The sequence below is a fragment of the Gouania willdenowi genome, chromosome 10 (genome assembly GCF_900634775.1).
Source record: "Gouania willdenowi chromosome 10, fGouWil2.1, whole genome shotgun sequence".
NCBI lineage: Eukaryota > Metazoa > Chordata > Actinopteri > Blenniiformes > Gobiesocidae > Gouania > Gouania willdenowi.
The window spans coordinates 30,297,439-30,313,533 of NC_041053.1; the positions used below are offsets into that span (position 1 = coordinate 30,297,439).

The window sequence follows — 16,095 nt, forward strand, 5'->3', positions numbered from 1 at the left end:
ATGCATAAAAATACACAAAATTAAATATTTGTACAAAAAATACAGAAAATGACAACAGAATCACACTACAATGGCAACAAAAACCATAATTATACAAAAGCACAACAGAAAGATTCACAAATACACATAATGACTCCAAAAAACATACATTACAGAAAAATACACCAAACAAAAAATATAAAAGTGAGTTAAAAAAAAAAAAAACAAGCATATTTATCATGTTCATGTCCCATAGAATTTAACCAGGAAAATCGCACACAATGTTTTATTTTGCAGCCGCAATTAAACCCCTTTATAACACTACAGAGCACAGAGTATGTACACCCCTTTGTACAGCCAACCTTCCAACACATACTCATTTGGCCATAATTAACTCTACTTAAGCTCCCACACGAATGCGTACTTCCGACGGGCACTGTAGTTAAACTAAAAGAAGAAGAAGACGCTTAGTTGGGTGAACAGCACCACTCTCTGGCTGTGGTGGTGAACTACATCCAGTGGTCGCAAAAAGAGAGAGGAAGTTGGTCAGTTAGTTGCTAACAGCGGCTGTAAGTAGTTAAAGAAAGTAAACCAGTGTTCTGAGCGGGATTCATTTAAGCTTCTAGCTTCTGCAACATGAAGGGGAAGAAAAAACACACCAGACCCAAGGATAGACGAGTGGAGATAAAATGTGAGGACGGAGAAGTCTGTGAAGGAAGCCATGACCAAGGTAAACCTGGTGTGCAAGTAACCGCCCCTCCAACCAAAAAAAAACCCCACTTTGAGTTGTTTTAATGTCACACATATCACATGATATGAATTTCAATAGAAATACGGTAACAGGTTAAGGTTTTTTTTTATTACGATGCACTACTGGATCTATTTCACAAATAAAAAGAAATATCTATACAAAAACCCAAAATGTATTCACTATTTTTGGAAAATGTTGGTTTTTATTATATTGTCTGAAACCACAGCACATATCGGTGAGAAAAAAAAATACTAATGTCAAACGTGATTATATTTTGTTGCTAATATCAGCCGATAATATCGGTGGGCTAATTATATTGGCCATCTATATATAGTTGACATGGATTGCTGACCATTTGGCACGTGTGGATGAAAAACAGAGAGAGAGAATAAAGTATGGAAAACAGAGGCTACATTTACACACCAGAATAAAGAAAACTGAACTAGGATCATTTTGCATTTAAATTAAAGCTAAATTTGTTCAATGCAAAGTGTTCCTAAGACGTCCATATGCTCCTATCTGCAGGCCTCAACATGAAAACAGCTGTATCACCATGGATACGATGCATTAATTACCTGTGACTGATGTGAGGAGCAATGATTAGAGTTATCAACAATGAGCATCGTGACTGAGGATAAGCAGGTTGGAGAAGTGAAGCTAACCCTGAATCTCTGCTGCCATCTACAGGTCAGAACACAGCAGTGCTCATTCAATATGTACATTTAGGAGACCATCAACAAGTACAATATATACATATAAATGTTCACTACTTTAAACTACAACTTAGTCTTAGTTTCCTCCTTCTGACGACAGTAAAGTGCAAATAAATAAAGTGGATTAAAAGTATATTCTAGTCAACACATTTTTGTTGTTGTTTTAGTATACTTATCCATCCATTATTTAGTTAAGTAATTTTTACTTTTTTCACAGGTTTTTTTTTTTCCCCTCAAAATAATTTACATTTACAAAATCATGGATTATGCAAGAGACTCATCGTGAAAACTTGATTTTGGATTTAAAGAAAAAGAGAGTTTTGTTTAGTGTCATTTAAAACATAACTATGCTATGATTTGTTTGTGGACTCAAATAGAGCAGATTGGCCTCGGAATCTGGTTTTTCTGTATTGGTTTTAAATCAGAAAAACAAAATAACCACACTGTTTATTTGTCATTTTGATTTGGTTTTAAAACGAAATAACCAAAGAATGAAGGGTGCACGGATTCTTCGGATAGAAAAAAGCGGTCGTAGATGGTGAACGGCTTAGGGCAACTGTATTAGATATTAGATAATAAAGTGAAGCTAGTTTAGTGACTGTGTATTTTCATGACACACTATTTCACCATGTCATTTCAAACATTGAAAGTATTTAGTTAGGAAGATTCATCAGCAGCCTGGATGTGATGGGTGTGTATGTGATGCCTTTCAAAACTGCTCAGCAATAATATGTTCATGATGTCACCGTGTCGCAGTTTGTTTGGGTTAACAAAAACAAAAAAAAAGGGTCAATATTAAAAACGTTTTTGTACCGCTAAAAGTCATTTAAGTTAATATTGCATGGTTATTTAATATTATTCCCGTGATTCCAAACTTCCTTTAAATCTCGGGTCACAAACTCACTTCCTCCTTCGTCTCCACGACTGTGGACGGAGGCTGTGCTGAGAAAACATTCAGAGGAATGTAACGTTTTTGTGAGCGGAAGGGTCCACAACACGGCTCCACTGTGATTATTGTTGCTGGACGTACTATTCTGGTAAGTAAACATGCATGTTTATCCGTGAACACAGCATTATAAATGCTCATATTTTCACCACATAAGCAAAACAAAAGCACGTGAGGCTTTTACTCCGGAGCAGAGCATCTCACGCTGGAGAAGTCAAGTCATTTATAGCAGAAAAACCTCCAAAGTCCGTGTTAACATGCACATAGTTCTAATGTCGGCAGTTAAGAAAGCTAAGCTAAGCTAAAGCTTATCACATGGTGCTCGAGGTAATACACCGAGACGCTGCATCCAAAGAAGGAGAGATGAATGATGTGACTACATAGTAGTCTTTCTTATTATTGTTTTATCTTATAGTTACTGGTATTCTCATTGTATTATTGCTATTACCTCATTTTCTTATATTGTTTTTTCATTTTTTTATTATTGTATTATAGTTAATGGATTCTCATTATAGTATTTTGTTATTGCTATAATTATTTTATAAGTGTACTACTACTGTATTATTGTTATTGCTAGTTTTATATTCTTAATTAATATTTTATCTTATAGTTACTATAATATTATCATTGCTATTACCTTATCTAATCTTTCTTATTGTATTATAGTTACTGGATTCTCTCTATATTTTATTGCTATTATTATTATAGCTATTACTATTATATCTCTATCTAATTGTACTACTACTTTATTATTGTTATTGCTATTCTTGTATTCTTATTTGTAATTTTTATAACCATTACTACTTTCACTATTAATATTATAGCTCTATCTAATTGTACTACTACTGTATTGTAGTATTGTTATTCTTATATTATTCTTGTTTTTTTATCCTTTTATCTTATAGTTACTGGTATTCTCATTGTATTATTAATATTGCTATTACCTTATTATTTTATGTTTATTATTGTTTTTATTATTGTATTACAGTTACTGGATTATCTTTGTTATTTGTTATTGCCATTATTAGTGAGGATGCAGGAGGCATCTTCACTATTGTATTCGTTAAACTTTATTATTATAGTAGTTATTCTTTCGCCATCGCAAGTAACTCCAACAGTTTTCAACCGATTTTAACAAGTTTGGTGTCAAAACGTTCAGCTAATTTTTCTCTCTTCTGCTATGTTTCAACTTTTTACGTTTCACATTCCTGAAATTAGAGTGGAGTGTAGCAGCCCTTATTTTATTCCTAAAAAAATTGCAAACAAATTGTCATATTATCATGGCTCCACACAAACTTATCCAGTGGTGGCACTGGTGTGACCAACTTTCTCTGTTCGTCGAGGGGGTGTACAGCATAGCCATGCATGCTGATGAATAGTTGACTTAACTGGCGTACTGTAGTTTTGTATGAAGTAAAGATTGACAGTGATATATTTGCAAAATGTTTTAGCATCAATGTTAATTTTTTCTGTTACAAGCAGTGGCTGAAGTAATTATAATAATAATAATAATAATAGGTCCACAAACTTTATTATTATAGTAGTTATTCTTCCGCCATCGCAAGTAACTCCAACAGTTTTCAACCGATTTTAACAAGTTTGGTGTCAAAACGTTCAGCTAATTTTTCCCTCTTCTGCTATGTTTCAACTTTTTAGTAACTTTTTAAACTATTTAATTTTTTCCACTTTTCACTTTCCCATTCATTTTCCCATCCACTTTTGAGAAAATTCAACTTTCAACCCTCCAACTTTGAAGTTCCACTGTTCAGCCATTTTTTAACCGATTTAAACCATTCAACTTCTAAAATGTTCACAAATCTGTTGTCTTTTAAATTCTGTCTTCACATTTTCTCTGTCTTTAACTGTTTTTGACTTATGAAGCTTCAAGCACACCCACCAACTCTTCACATTCCTGACATTAGAGTGGAGTGTAGCAGCCCTTATTTTAATCCTAAAAAATCTGCAAACAAATTGTCACAACTTCCAAAATATTGAACACAAAGACCTAATTTTCTCAAAAGTAGTAGAAATGTGTGTTGAGCCACTCACAATACCACATTTTTTGCCATAAATTCAGCAGTTTTTGATTTATTAAGCCTGAAGTGGACATAATCCTACAAATCTACAGGCTTGTTTGCATTGGAGAACCGTCAGGTCACTGCTTAAAATCCATGGTCTTTCTCTCGTCCTCCTGGCCTCATCTTTTGTCCTAAAAACATACAATTGAACTCATTTGTAGCCAAAAAGCCTTGTGATTCTCACAGACTGCTCAGTTTTTCTGTAAATTATACAGTTTTCCAGTTGTGATGTGTTTTACACAGGTTCCCCCTGGCTGTAACAGGCTAGTTTCTGCCTCGTCATCCTGCACACACATTCTCCCCACAGGTGCATGTGATTAGTGCTGTTACCATGGTAACTAGGTAACTGACAGCCCTGATGATGAATCCACCTTTCTGTGTGATTTACATGTTCTCCCAGTGCCTTTTTATCAAACTTGTATCTTCCAGCCCATTATTTAACCTTTTCACCTATGACTTAATCTTTTAAATCCACCTTTCTGTGTGATTTACATGTTCTCCCAGTGCTTTTCTCCCCTTATTGGAACTTTTAACCCCTTCAGCCATTTTGTAAATGATTCAAATGAACCTTTAACATGTTCAGCTACTGCCTCCAACCCATTACATCTTTTTTCAACCTTTCCAACACATTTCAACAATTTCAACTTTTACTACTTAATACTGTATAAACTGGACTTCTAACTGGTTTGACTGGTTTTTCCTTTCCTACTGGGATTTTTAACACATAATACTGTATAAACTGGACTTCTAACTGGTTTTCCTTTCATACTGGGATTTTTAAACTTCTTTCAACCTTTTTCCAACTTTTTTCTACTTTTTACACCCCTTTTTTTTTTTTTTTTTTACTTTTTCAGTCCATTTTGACTTTTTGCAACCCATTTCAACTTTATTAACCCATTTCAACTTTTTTTTTTTTTCTACTTTTCCAACCCATTTCTATTTTTTCAACCAAATTGCTAATTCTTGGTTAGTGCAAATGTTAGAGGAATGCTAACACTAGACTAATGCAATCGCAAAGGCAGCAATTTTTTTAAATTATTATTTTCATATCCTGTTAATTTCAGACAGTGTTTAAGAAGTACAGTCAAATGTTTCCATGTTTCATGAAACGTGAAGTTAGTTCGATATGTTTAAGAGGTAAAGCCACAGATTTGTTTGCTTTACTGTTGTAATCTGTGCTTTAAAAATTACATTTTATATTTATTTAAAGTTTAAATGAATCTGAAATTGTTTATTATGAAACGGATTGATTTATTGCTTGTGTTCATTAAAAAACACATGACAAGAGGCCCTTGAACAAATAACGGCATATTAAATCGCAATCGCAATATTGAGGAAAAAAATTAGATTATTTTCCAAAATCAATCATTGAGTTTGTAGTGTATAGTGCAAAGTTTGCCATTTTGAAGACAGCCCATGACCGATATGAATACAGACACCCTCCCTTCAACCTATTTCTAGGTCACATGTAGTGTTGTGGTGGTCAAGACCGGTCTTGGTCTCGAGACCAAATTTTAAAGGTCTTGGTCTTGTCTCGGACTCTCAAGCATCTTGACTCGGTCCTGTCTCGGACTCGGGCTGCCCGGACTCGGGATTTTCCGTCAAGACCGTTCGAGACCAGCACTAATTCCTGCTATTTTTAAACTTTCTTATAATGTGATAATAACACGGAGAAGAACGGAATAAAACAATCCTTTATTCATTATTTAATCCACCCCGTATAATGACCACAACCTTCCTTAATGTGACTGAGTGACGTGTGTGACACACTCATACGTGTGTGTGGCTACGGTGTCAGTTTGGACCGCGGAGCGCAAGGAAGCCATGAACTAATCACCGGTAAAAATCCCAGTTAAAAATCACCATGAATAAATATTATCTCCCTGGTAAAGACAGTAGCTCTAACAACTGGTAAAATGATAAACTGATGATAATACAGCCTGTGAAGGCTGGATAGGGGACGCACTTACTCTGCTTCTGGGTCCTAGTGCCAGCCGAGCGGTGAAGCCTGTTCCATTTACCGTGTGTACTGAGGTCCGTGTGTGTTTAATAAGTCCGTGTGTGTTTAATAAGTCTGTGTGTGTCTGTGTGAAAGTCTGCATGTTTATGCCTCTGTCCATCCACTCTTTTCATTATATCCATGTCTTTTAAGGCTTTATTACATAATGTCGGCTGTCGTCCGGGCCGCCGCCATCTTGGTTTATGTCGTCACCAGCGCGTCATCGCTGCAGAGTTGCACGAGCACAGAATGAGCCAAATAACTGTAAAGAGGTCTTATATTAGTCTATTTTCTTTTTAAAGTGGTGTTTTTTTTTGTATCTTTAGACTCCAATTACATTTATGTATATAATTTGTTCCCCACAATATAAACAGGTTCACAATATAATTATTTTTTCTAGTTTCTGTTTCCACTGTATCCAGAATAATAATAATTCTCAACAAGAACTATTGATTAATTTGTCACATGACTGTTCCAGGGTTTGAGTTTGTTTTATTTAGTTTCACATCTACCTGTAGCTCTTTGTTTTTTAGACTGATGACAACTTGTTTGTAGTTTTATTTCAGAAAGTTTCACTTTTACAGATACAGTTAACCTTTGTTAATTTAATATCCTAGTTACATTACAGCAACCAAATTAAACTATATCAACTATATCAACTAAGTGAACTAAGTGAAAACACTTGCTGTACATTCAGCTGACATAAAAATATTGTTTTCAAATATGTAGAATAATTGTGAATTTATCAGTAGCAGTAGTAGTTTTAATATTTTAGTTAATTTTTTGCAGGCACCTTTTTTGTCCGTCAAATGTATTTAAAATAAACTAAAATTAAAGAGAGAATGTTATTTAACTGTTGAACCTTGCCATAATTTTATTTATTTGTAGATTTTTTTAAATTGGAAAAAAAAAATGTTCATGGTCTTGGTCTTGGCCTCGGTCTCGGCTCCCGAAAGTCTTGGTCTTGTCTTGGTCTCGGTGCATTCTGGTCTCGGCAAGTCTTGGTCTCGGATAGTGTGGTCTTGAACACAACACTACTCGAATTACCGACACTTACTGTTAGTCAAAAAGAGCAATTGGATACACCTATTACAGAAGCGGAGATAAGAGCGGCTATTTTAGCTATGAAAAATGGAAAATCGCCAGGCCTTGACGGCTTTCCAATCGAATATTATAAAAAACACATTGACATTTTGAGCTCAATATTGCTTAAAGTTTATGTAGAAGCTTACGAATCAGGATCTTTACCGGGTTCTTTTAAAGAGGCACTGATATCCTTGATTCCTAAAAAGGATAGAGACTTATCTGATCCAGTAAATTATAGACCTGTTAGTCTTTTGGGGGTTGACTGTAAGATTTTAACAAAAATTTTGGCATCGCGTTTAGAAAAGGTGCTGCCTTCTGTCATTAATGGGGACCAGATTGGCTTCATTAAGGGTAGATGTTCGGGAGACAACATGAGGAGACTTATTCATATCATGCACAAAAGTAGGGTTTATTTGGAACCGGTGGCGGCCTTCTCCCTGGATACGGAGAAGGCTTTCGACCGGGTGGAATGGGGTTTTCTTATGACGGTCCTTAGTAGGTTTGGTTTTGGGTCAGAGTTTATTAATTGGGTGAAGACTATTTATTCAAGTCCAAAAGCAGCTGTTTTAACAAACGGTCTGGTAACAGATTTTTTTCATTTATCCAGGGGAATGAGGCAAGGATGTAGTCTGTCTCCACTGCTTTTCACCATTTTTTTGGAACCCCTAGCTCAGAAAATTCAGTCAGAGACAAAAATTAAAGGTGTAAGAGCTGGTGGGAGAGAACAGAAATTGTTTCTTTATGCGGATGACATTTTGGCGGTTTTAACAGACCCATCACATTCTCTGCCAGCTTTACTTGAATGTGTTGACTCTTATTCCAGGCTGTCGGGCTACAAGATAAATTGGAGCAAATCGAGGCTATGCCACTTAAAGGGAAGTGTACACAGGAAACAAATCCAGTTGTGGATTTTTGTAATCTACCTGATGGAGCCCATAGGGCGGCTTTATTTTATAAATTGTTTAATAACTTAAGAAAGAATATACGTATGTGAAAACTTGAGGCTTATTTGGCAGAGAGATTTGGGCTGTGATATTGATAAAGAAATATGGGACAAAATAATTTTACATTCAGGTAAATATACTAGAGAGGCCAGAGGGAAATTCACTCAGTATAAATTAATACATAGATGGTATTTCACTCCTTCTAAACTTAAAAGAATGGGGCTTATAGCAAATGATAAATGCTGGAAATGCCAGTTGGTCACTGGGACATTTATGCATGCACTGTGGGAATGTCACAAAGTGTTTCCATTCTGGGAAAAAGTGTTGGATTGTATAGGGAGGTGGATTGGTAAGAGAATACCCAGGTCACCAAGATTATGTATATTAGGTGATCAATCAGTTATGCCAGGCATAACCAAATGTGAATACATGGTTTTAAAAGGGGGAACTTTGGCTGCAGCCAGGGTTATTCTTGGTGTCTGGAAAGACCCTGCTTACCCTGATTTTGACAGGTGGATGGATAACATTCTGAAAATTGTTTCATTTGAAAAATTATTGGCAAGGTTAAATGACGATTCAGATGTTTTTGCTAAATCTTGGGGAAAGATATTTGACTAAGTGTTATTGTACACACTTTCATACACTTACAGAACCTATGCATAGATCTTATTATTTGTTTTAGTTGTGATTCCTTGGACCCAAGAAATAATGGTAAATGTCTTCTACTACTGCTGTCTGACTGTTCGATGTTAGTGCTGTTGAAAAAGTTGTAAAGCAAAATAAAAATTTTCATTACAAAAAAAATAAAACTACCAATCATTTTATTTTATGATTTGCTAACTTAAGTCCAGATTTTAAAAGTTTGACCTTTTAGATTTTGACAGAAACTCAAAGATTTGGGGAAAGTTGAAGTGTTTATGTCAGTTTTACTGAGTGAAGGTGTTTCAAGAGGCTACAATGAGCAATAACGTAACAAATTTTATTTTGATATTTATTATGCTGTTTACTTTTGTTTGTTATATTTTCTTTGAGCATAAACGCAGCAGAACGATTCCTCAACGCATGTTGATTGTTCCTGTTTGATGTCTTCCTCCTTCTACTTGTGTGAGTATAGTTTTGTAAACCTGATCCCATTTGTCTTCCTCCAGTTTCGGCCCTGCTCTGCCGCCGGAGAACATCAAGAGTTTAAAACGTATCCCCAGAAGAGGAGAAATCGGGCTCACCAGTAATCAGATTGCAGACTTTGAGAAGTCTGGTCACGTCATGAGCGGCAGCAGGTACGTCTAGGACAGACATAAGTAACTGGCAAAATGACATAAACAATATATACAAAACAGCAATAAAACACAAAACAACAACAAAAACCCTGCTACGTTAATGTTTACCTGGGATGGTCAAAGGAAAGCCTTCACTGACGGGAGAGAGGCGGAAAGGTTTTTGCAGCGGTCAACATAAGCTGTGGGAATAAAGAAGAGCATGTCCTTCTTACAATGTAAGGTCAGCAATTGATGGGTTGGGGGGAGTTTGTTTGGGGTGTGGGGCCGTCGGTCGCACGGGTGAGTGTCTCACGGACCAAGTAAATTAGGGTAACCCGGACTATTTAATGTTCGGGATGGGGAGGTTGGGGACTAGTGGAGCTGGTCAGCGGTGTTCTGCGTTGATGAGCGGGGGAGTGTGTTTGTGTTGTAAATGTTCAAGTTTCAGACAGCAGTCATTAGTATATGGGCCGAGGTTTTGTATTGTGTATTCTGATGTATATATTGTCTATACAGTTGTGATTTACGTGCTTGATATTTCCCTTAATGTGATATAATGTTCAAGTATATTACAGTAACATCGTGGAACATAAAGGGGTGTGGAGATCCAATTAAAAGGAGGAAGGTACTGTCATATTTGAAAACAAAGAACACAGATATAGCATATATCCAGGAATCTCATATTGCAGGGGATGAAGAAGCCCACAAATTTAAAAGAGATTGGGTTGGGACTGTATTACATAGCTCATATTCCAGTAAGAGAAACGGCATCATGATTCTCATAAATAAAAATTTAAGCTTTGTATTATTGAAGAAATATAATGATAAGGAGGGTAGAATCATCTGTGCAGAAGCACTTATCAATGGAGTAAGAACTGTATTGTGTAATGTATATGCTCCTAATAAAGGGGACCCACATTTTTTTCATTTACTTAATAGTGTAATAGGTAACAAAGAGGGACACGTTATTTTGGGGGGAGATTTCAATCAAGTGATGGATGGAATGATTGATAAAAGTAAACCAAGGGGCCTGTCTTCACCTCGGGATAGAGAGGCAATACATATGCTGGCAGAGGACATCAGTTTAGTGGACATATGGAGGCTGGTTAATCATGGTGAAAGGGAGTACACATTTTACTCCACTTGTCATAAAACATATTCAAGGATAGATTTCTTTTTGATATCCAAAACTTTAATTGACTCGGTAGTGGGGTGTGAAATTGGGACAATAGTTATTAGTGACCATTCAACAGTTGAATTAATTACATATTAACTTAAATGTTGATAGGTTAAAGAGGGGGCGTTGGAGGCTTAATACTACGTTGTTACAAAATGAATCGTTTTGTCAGGAGATTTCAGATGATCTCAAAATGTTTTTTGAGATTAACATGGGCTCAACAGATAAGGTGGCGTCAGTTTGGGAAGCATCCAAAGCATATATACGGGGGAAATTAATTGCACATGCCTCAAAGGTGAAAAAAGATAACCGGGAAAAAGAAAATAAATTGGAGAAGGAAATACATAAATTAGAGAAGGACCTGGCAAAAGCATTTTCAAAGGAAAAGTATCAAACTATCTGTAAAATGAAATATCAATTACATGATATCTATAACAAGAAAGCCGAGTATGCATTATTCAGATTAAGGACTAAATTCTATGAGGGAGGGGAAAAAAATGGGAAGTTATTGGCGAGACAACTAAAACAGCAGGATAATCTTAGCAATATATCAATGATACAAAAGGCAGACCATGTGATAACCTCATCAAAAGAAATTAATCAGGTTTTTAAGGCATTTTATCAGGATTTATACACATCTTCTGGTCTTGTCAGTGATAAGGAAATGGACATGTTCTTTTCAAACCTAGAATTACCGACACTTACTGTTAGTCAAAAAGAGCAATTGGATACACCTATTACAGAAGCGGAGATAAGAGCAGCTATTTTAGCTATGAAAAATGAAAAATCGCCAGGCCTTGACGGCTTTCCAATCGAATATTATAAAAAATACATTGACATTTTGAGCCCAATATTGCTTAAAGTTTATGTAGAAGCTTACGAATCAGGATCTTTACCAGGTTCTTTTAATGAGGCACTGATATCCTTGATTCCTAAAAAGGATAGAGACTTATCTGATCCAGTAAATTATAGACCTGTTAGTCTTTTGGGGGTTGACTGTAAGATTTTAACAAATATTTTGGCATCGCGTTTAGAAAAGGTGCTGCCTTCTGTCATTAATGGGGACCAGGTTGGCTTCATTAAGGGTAGATGTTCGGGAGACAACATGAGGAAACTTATTCATATCATGCACAAAAGTAGGGTTTATTTGGAACCGGTGGCGGCCTTCTCCCTGGATGCGGAGAAGGCTTTCGACCGGGTGGAATGGGGTTTTCTTATGACGGTCCTTAGTAGGTTTGGTTTTGGGTCAGAGTTTATTAATTGGGTGAAGACTATTTATTCAAGTCCAAAAGCAGCTGTTTTAACAAACAGTCTGGTATCAGATTTTTTTCATTTATCCAGGGGAATGAGGCAAGGATGTAGTCTGTCTCCACTGCTTTTCACCATTTTTTTTGGAAGCCCTAGCTCAGAAAATTCAGTCAGAGACAAAAATTAAAGGTGTAAGAGCTGGTGGGAGAGAACAGAAATTGTTTCTTTATGCGGATGACATTTTGGCGGTTTTAACAGACCCATCACATTCTCTGCCAGCTTTACTTGAATGTGTTGACTCTTATTCCAGGCTGTCGGGCTACAAGATAAATTGTGGAAAATCGGAGGCTATGCCACTTAATGCACTATGTTATTCTAAATATATCACAGCCTTCAACTTTAAATTTTTACAATCAGGTATGAAATATTTAGGAATATTATTAAACCCGAACCTAGAAGAAATAATGCAAACGAATATGAAACCCCTCCTCCTGAAAATTAAAACTAATTTGGATAAATGGGAAAAATTAAAGCTTACCCTGTGGGGGAAAATTAATGTGATTAAAATGGTGATTGCTCCGCAGTTCAATTATGTTTCCATGATGTTACCGGTGAAATTTCCAGTCGATATATTTGTTCAATATGAAAAAATGGTCAAAGATTTTTTATGGGACCGGAAAAGACCAAGGATAAATATAAAGAAAATGTGGTCCTCAAGAGAACTTGGAGGTATGGCTCTTCCTAATGTAAAGCTCTATAACTTTGCATTTGAAATGTCTAGAGTCGTGAAACACTGGACGAAAGCAGAACCACAGCCAAGTTGGATGAAGATTGAGGAAGAGTTGGTGGACCCTTTTAAAGTGCTGGATGTCTTATCCCAAACAACTGATGCCAATGGCGTGGACATACAAGGCAATCCGGTTCTTATATACTCAAAACATGTTTGGAAAGAGGTGCACACTTTGTGTGACATATCTCACTTGAGACAACCTTATGCTTCATTGTGACATAATTCAATTTTACGGATCGGTAAGAGAACTGTTTATTGGAGGGAATGGTGTGAGAAGGGAATTCACACAATTGGTGATCTTTATGAGGATGGAGTGATTATGCCCTTTGATGCAATCATTGAAAAGTTTGGCCTGGAAAGGAAGGGAATTTTTTGGAAATATCTACAGTTGAGAAATTGTATTATGAAAGGGAAGTGTACACAGGAAACAAATCCAGTTGTGGATTTTTGTAATCTACCTGATGGAGCCCATAGGGCGGCTTTATTTTATAAATTGTTTAATAACTTAAGAAAGAATATACGTATGTGAAAACTTGAGGCTTATTTGGCAGAGAGATTTAGGCTGTGATATTGATAAAGAAATATGGGACAAAATAATTTTACATTCAGGTAAATATACTAGAGAGGCCAGAGGGAAATTCACTCAGTATAAATTAATACATAGATGGTATTTCACTCCTTCTAAACTTAAAAGAATGGGGCTTATAGCAAATGATAAATGCTGGAAATGCCAGTTGGTCACTGGGACATTTATGCATGCACTGTGGGAATGTCACAAAGTGTTTCCATTCTGGGAAAAAGTGTTGGATTGTATAGGGAGGTGGATTGGTAAGAGAATACCCAGGTCACCAAGATTATGTATATTAGGTGATCAATCAGTTATGCCAGGCATAACCAAATGTGAATACATGGTTTTAAAAGGGGGAACTTTGGCTGCAGCCAGGGTTATTCTTGGTGTCTGGAAAGACCCTGCTTACCCTGATTTTGACAGGTGGATGGATAACATTCTGAAAATTGTTTCATATGAAAAATTATTGGCAAGGTTAAATGACGATTCAGATGTTTTTGCTAAATCTTGGGGAAAGATATTTGACTAAGTGTTATTGTACACACTTTCATACACTTACAGAACCTATGTATAGATCTTATTATTTGTTTTAGTTGTGATTCCTTGGACCCAAGAAATAATGGTAAATGTCTTCTACTACTGCTGTCTGACTGTTCGATGTTAGTGCTGTTGAAAAAGTTGTAAAGCAAAATAAAAATTTTCATTACAAAAAAAAAAAAATGCCAATCATTTTATTTTATGATTTGCTAACTTAAGTCCAGATTTTAAAAGTTTGACCTTTTAGATTTTGACAGAAACTCAAAGATTTGGGGAAAGTTGAAGTGTTTATGTCAGTTTTACTGAGTGAAGGTGTTTCAAGAGGCTACAATGAGCAATAACGTAACAAATTTTATTTTGATATTTATTATGCTGTTTACTTTTGTTTGTTATATTTTCTTTGAGCATAAACGCAGCAGAACGATTCCTCAACGCATGTTGATTGTTCCTGTTTGATGTCTTCCTCCTTCTACTTGTGTGAGTATAGTTTTGTAAACCTGATCCCATTTGTCTTCCTCCAGTTTCGGCCCTGCTCTGCCGCCGGAGAACATCAAGAGTTTAAAACGTATCCCCAGAAGAGGTGCACACTTTGTGTGACATATCTCACTTGAGACAACCTTATGCTTCATTGTGGCATAATTCAATTTTACGGATCGGTAAGAGAACTGTTTATTGGAGGGAATGGTGTGAGAAGGGAATTCACACAATTGGTGATCTTTATGAGGATGGAGTGATTATGCCCTTTGATGCAATCATTGAAAAGTTTGGCCTGGAAAGGAAGGGAAATTTTTGGAAATATCTACAGTTGAGAAATTGTATTATGAAAGGGAAGTGTACACAAGAAACAAATCCAGTTGTGGATTTTTGTAATCTACCTGATGGAGCCCATAGGGCGGCTTTATTTTATAAATTGTTTGATAACTTAAGAAAGAATATACGTATGTGAAAACTTGAGGCTTATTTGGCAGAGAAATTTGGGCTGTGATATTGATAAAGAAATATGGGACAAAATAATTTTAGATCATGTCCAGCTTCAGGGAGTTGATCAACAGAAAAACCAAAGGGAGGGAGGACTAGTGAACGATCCCACGAGCTGTTGGACTGTAGCTGTGATGCTTATTTTTGAAGGAATATGAGTATAGTGGATGTTCAGTGTGGGATATGTTTCAGTATAAACTGTAATTGGAGGTCGTCATGAGGTGTCGAATCTTCCTTCTTTTGAGCTTTTTTTAAATTTATTCTCAAGCTCAGAGGCTGAACGTCAATAACATTTATTAAATGTCATTTTTTCTGCACACTCAATTGTTTTCTGTCTTGCTTTATGAGAGTTTTTCCAACAAATGTAAAAAGTCAAATAACTTTATTTAAAACTTTACGCAACCAATGATTATTAACATCAGCATGTTTACTTGATTTAATTTTTTTGGCTGCAGCCAGGGTTATTCTTGGTGTCTGGAAAGACCCTGCTTACCCAGATTTTGACAGGTGAATGGATAACATTCTGAAAATTGTTTCATATGAAAAATTATTGGCAAGGTTAAATGACGATTCAGATGTTTTTGCTAAATCTTGGGGAAAGATATTTGACTAAGTGTTATTGTACACACTTTCATACACTTACAGAACCTATGCATAGATCTTATTATTGTTTTAGTTGTGATTCCTTGGACCCAAGAAATAATGGTAAATGTCTTCTACTACTGCTGTCTGACTGTTCGATGTTAGTGCTGTTGAAAAAGTTGTAAAGCAAAATAAAAATTTTCATTACAAAAAAAAAAACTACCAATCATTTTATTTTATGATTTGCTAACTTAAGTCCAGATTTTAAAAGTTTGACCTTTTAGATTTTGACAGAAACTGTGGTAAAGGGTTGTTCACTTCTGGTCTAAGATCACTGGGAGTAGCAGAGTTTTGGGCTTTGTTTTGAGCTTTTTCTCCTCGATGTTGATGGATGTCGTGTTCCTGCAGACACCGTCGTGTGGAGGACGTGCGTCCTAGAAAGGAGAACCAGGGTTACAATAGG

General features: G+C 36.0%; 1 long non-coding RNA gene across 1 annotated transcript; it reads left to right on the forward strand.

The window, feature by feature from the left end:
* Positions 1 to 2,356: 2,356 nt before the first annotated feature.
* On the forward strand, positions 2,357 to 14,054 carry LOC114471591 (uncharacterized). The gene is made up of 3 exons (XR_003674991.1): positions 2,357 to 2,480; positions 9,645 to 9,773; positions 12,959 to 14,054. It is a non-coding gene; the product is annotated as an uncharacterized LOC114471591 (long non-coding RNA).
* Positions 14,055 to 16,095: the final 2,041 nt, after the last annotated feature.